Here is a 4,967-nt window from a genome sequence, read left to right as displayed (position 1 = left end):
AGAATTAGACAATTATGCTAAAGGCCATAATAACACCCAATTATATGCTTGTCAGGCTAGAAATACTTACCTGATGCTTGCTGCTTTTTCTTTCTTTCTTTCTTTCTTTCTTTCTTTCTTTCTTTCTTTCTTTCTTTCTTTCTTTCTTTCTTTCTTTCTTCCCTTCTTTTTGTGTTTTTTTTTTTTTAAAGACAGGGTTTCTCTGTGTAGCCCTGGCTGTCCTGGAAGTCACTCTGTAGACCAGGCCGGCCTCGAACTCAGAAATCTGCCTGCCTCTGCCTCCCAAGTGCTGGGAATAAAGGCATGTGCCACCATAAAACATTGCCCCATAGATATTTGGAGCTCCTCTCTATCAAAACCATCTGTGTGTTGGTGGTGGACTGAGCCCAAACTAGCACAAATAAAGGGCTTGGTGTGATTCATTGGATCAGCTCCTGTCTGGTCTTTTGGTTCACTAACACTTTCTTGGCACTATATGACCAGACACACAATTGACAAAATCTAAATCTCACTCATGATGAAACTCACAACAACTTCAGAAAGCACTGCATTTCTGGCCAGAGAAATTTGTCAAGAGATACAAAATCTAAATTGGAATCATGTCAGACTATCGCTTGCCCAGATTACAGGCTCTTGATGGAGAAAACCCTAAAAACTGTGCTGTAAAGCTGTTAGAACTAATAAATTCAGGCAAGCGGCAGAATGAAAAGTCAGTACACATACAGAAAACAATCCATTATCTCATATATATAACAAAGATATCTAAATATAAGATAAAAATCCCTACCTCCTATATGAAATAAAAATATTGTGAGCTATTTAAAATATGCATAAAGAGAACAATTTCATTTATAAAAGCTACAAAAAATAAGATGCTTAAGAATGCATTTAATAAGTGAGGTGAAAGAATTCTATAATAAAATTGGAATAGATGGAAAAAAGACATGGGGTATCTTCCATTTATTTTTGTCTTCTGCTTTAATTTTAATGGCCTGGAAGAATTCATATTGTTCAAATGCCATAACATACAAAGCAATCAATAAATTCAATCAATGAATTCAATCCTAGCAAGGTAGCAAAGTCATTCTTCACAGAATTATAAACTGTTCCATTAAGGTGATTCTAATCTTCATATTTAGGACTTCCTAAGTAGGAAATCTTCCACCCCTGAAATAATCCACTCTCAGTGATTTTCTCCAATATGATAGCTCTACTGTGTTGTTTGTTCAGGTTTTTTTTTCCTTCCAACTACTTCTTTAATGGAAGGTAGAATGACTGCTGGGGAAAGATATTAGTCTTTGGCAAATCAAGGAGAAAAGAGACAAACCCCTCTACCATATGTATAAAATAAAAACACTTCCCAATGAGTTGAAATGAGATACCTTTGATCATGTCACCACCTTTGGAACAAAAATATCTCCCACAAACCAGATACTTAAGTTGGATTTTTGAACCAGTCATTAGCAAGGACAGTAAAATTACTGTTGTGATTTGAATATAATTTGTGCCTTCCAAGACTCATGTAGAAATTTAGGCTTAATGTCAGTGGGTAAGAATGCTTATTACACAAGCATGGATATCTAGGTTGTAACACAGCATCTGTACATTCCCCCCATCCCCCCAAAAGAAAAACTAGCATGGCTATGTGTTTGTCCATCACAGCAGTACTCTTGGAAGCAGAGGCAGGAGGATGTCTGGGGTTTGCTGGCCACCAGCCTAGCTGTAAACTAGGTGGGAGATCCTGTCTCAAATGAATATGACACTATGATAGAGCAGGAGACTCAATGTTCACTGTCCTCTTTGAGTGTGCACATGTGGTGTACACATCCCCAAATAAAGGAATCCATAAATACATACCACCACCACCACCCCACCCCACCCCCCCACACGGCTGCAGAGATGGCTTTAATTGGTTAGAGTCGTTGATTTGTAGAGGACCAGAATTCAGTTCCCAGCACATTGTGTGGCTCACAAATACCTATGACCTCAATTCCAGGAAGATCCAAAGCCTCTGATACCCCAGGGCCCTGGAATTTAGTGTGCATGCGCCAAACATACCCAGTGCACATGATTAAAAATACATCTGTTTAAAAATGAAAAGAATATAGAACACAAGTTTGGTCTAATGGAGTAGTCTTGGGAGGCAGTGCAGTCATTAAAAGGTGCTTGTGGTTCTTCTGCTCCACTCAATTTTCTTGTTTTGTTGAGACTATAATAGTTACCACTAAAAAGGGTTGTGTTTGTCACTTCCTGATTCTTTCTCACCTGCAGTATGTCTTGGTACTTTTCACCTTCTAGACCAAGTCCCCAAAATAACCAAATTTCCTTATAAATTGTTCAGTTTTTAGAATTTCATTATAACAGCAGAAATCAAAGTAAGACAATTAACAAAAATGACTCAGAGTCCAGCATGAGACAGCCTAAAATGTAGCCCTTGGTTTGCAAACTATTTTTCTTGTGTCTGATTGGTCTTGTGGAAAAGGCTTTTCTGTGAAGCAAATATGGATTGCTTAGGAAGAAGAAATAAAAGGGGACTCCATGGGAGTCAAGCAATGAATTTGGCTACTTAATTTAAGAATATCTTTGAGCCTGGAAAAAACTGATATTAAAGGAGAAAATAAAAATTACTCTAGAGTCTTGTGTTTTATTTTTCAGAGCCTTGTTTCCGACTGACCTTAATTCTTAAAAAAAGAAAAGAAAAGAAAAGAAACAGATTTCTATAAATACTTCCTGAAATATTATATTAAGCTCATTGAAGTTTGGTTCCTGTCCAATAATAGTACAAAGGGGGAAGAAAAAAGAACCAAAGAACTTAAAAAACAGAGATGCTTCATGCTACTATATGATTCCCATCCCTGATTACCATATGAATCTGTTTTCATGGAAATTGTAGTGGTGTATGTTACCTGCTATTGCCCCTGCACAGAATCTAGATAGTTAAAGGTTCCAAGTGTCTTTTATACACCCAGTGAGTTTCACTGGAGAAAACTATTTTCCCTTTGTGGGAGGTTATAAATTAGAGATACGCAGGAGCTGGGGACTTATATTTACTTCTGTTCTTAGCATTGGAACTCTATATGGCCCAGAACTGTGCAGGCCCTGTGCATACTGCCACAGTCTATGCAAGGAGTCATTTTATTGCTTTGTTCCTTTAGAGGAACAGTAGTATTTGTTTTTCCCTAGTTCTATGTTCTATCTAGTCTCATGTCCTTCGCCATTTTAGAAAGTGTCAGGCATAGAGCACACAACATATAATATCACAGAATAAACATTCCTATCCTAAAAGCAAGGAATAGAACCACAGCAAGGAAATGTCAAGAGCAAAACAAGAATGAAAAGCAGCTGAGAAAATGGCAGTCCAATTCTGTATGTGGGATTCTAGAGGTACCACCTGGCTCCAGCGGTTTGGCCTTACCCTTAGACTGCTCTTGCTTTGGTGCTCATCACCTTCCTTTTGGAATGGTTTTATTCAGCCTTTTTACATGAGTGTCCTGTGTTTCTGGCATGTCAAATATCCTAGGTTCTCCACTGCAACTTAAGGTTCATGTTGAAAACTGCATGCAGTTGCCTCTGAGGGCATATTTGCAGGAAATCCAAATCTGTATTACACTGCCTGGCCTCCATGACTCTCTGAAATCTTGACACAAGCCTACAACACACTTTTACTCTTGTGTCTTTCATTCTTGAAGTTCTGCTGCCAGCTCAAGCTGCGATTTAACTGTTTTTCTCTACAGCTCTAATGGCCTTCATGTAGCAATCCTAGCTAAACTTGGGGACTGCAGGGAGGCCCTGAAGCTGTATTCTCAATTAAGGTTCTCCTCTTTCAAACAAATTTGCATTATTCTATGGAGTGCATGGTGGGTGGGGTTTTGCTCTCATGTCACCTTTCCTATTGTCCTCATTCAGTCTAAGATTTTCATTAATGGCGCATATCTTTCTCATAATTATAGACACTTGGTTTATGCTCACTCTGCATTCAACTTGAATTGCCACTAAGCCTGATTTCCATGTATTCTCCACTATCTGATCTGTCTCACTCAAACTCTTGGTAAATTCAGTGACCCATAACCATGCGATATCCTAAATATTATGGTACATCAAAATTTCATCTATAAAAATTATTTACTTTTGGATTAGGGTTGCTTGAGTTTCAGTATAGTCAGAATGTAGTGAGAGTCTTTGCTAGAATGCAGTGTGAAAGAGAGCCTCAAGACCAATCCCAAGAGAATCCTTTGTTCTCTGAAATTTCAAGAACTCAGCCTTCATTGACCTCAATCAACCCCACATCTATCAACATTCTGGTCCATTAAGCTCTGCATATGGCATTCTAGGGCCCATCCCACAGCTCTAAACTCACCTACCCCCTTAAAAGTATTTTGAGGCCTTAAGGACCATGTAGCCAGGCTTATCACAGGTAGCAATAAAAGTATTGCTGCTAGTTTCTGTATTAGCAACCTTTTGAATTAGTTTGATGGAATACCTGACAAGAAACAACTTAATAAAAAGAGAATTTATTTTGGCTCACAGGTTCCTGGTGGGGTGATATTATAGAATGCTGCAACCACAAGAGGACCTTGCTGCATAGCTTGTTAACTCTTGTTTCTCTTTTGGTCGAGTTGGTGCCTACCCCTTAAAGGTCCTACTGCTTACCAAAACGCTGTAACCAGGTGAGCACAAAAATTTCAAATACAGGAGCATTTTGGGGAGTTTTTTAATCTATCCATATATGTGTATTATATGATACATACGTCTTAATTTTGTGGTACCTCCTTTGATCATGTTCTTCATTACAACTATGATAGTTTACATGTCTATCAACACTAAACAAGAGTACATGCTTTCTCTCTGGGCTATTGCCAACAGTTTTTAAGTTATATTCATTTCACTAGCTATTCTTTACTATTATTATTATTATTATTATTATTTTCTTTATTTACATTTCAAATGCTATCCCGAAAGTTCCCTAT

The sequence above is a fragment of the Mus pahari genome, chromosome 13 (assembly GCF_900095145.1).
Source record: "Mus pahari chromosome 13, PAHARI_EIJ_v1.1, whole genome shotgun sequence".
NCBI classification, from domain to species: Eukaryota; Metazoa; Chordata; class Mammalia; order Rodentia; family Muridae; genus Mus; species Mus pahari.
This window is presented reverse-complemented; position numbering follows the sequence as displayed.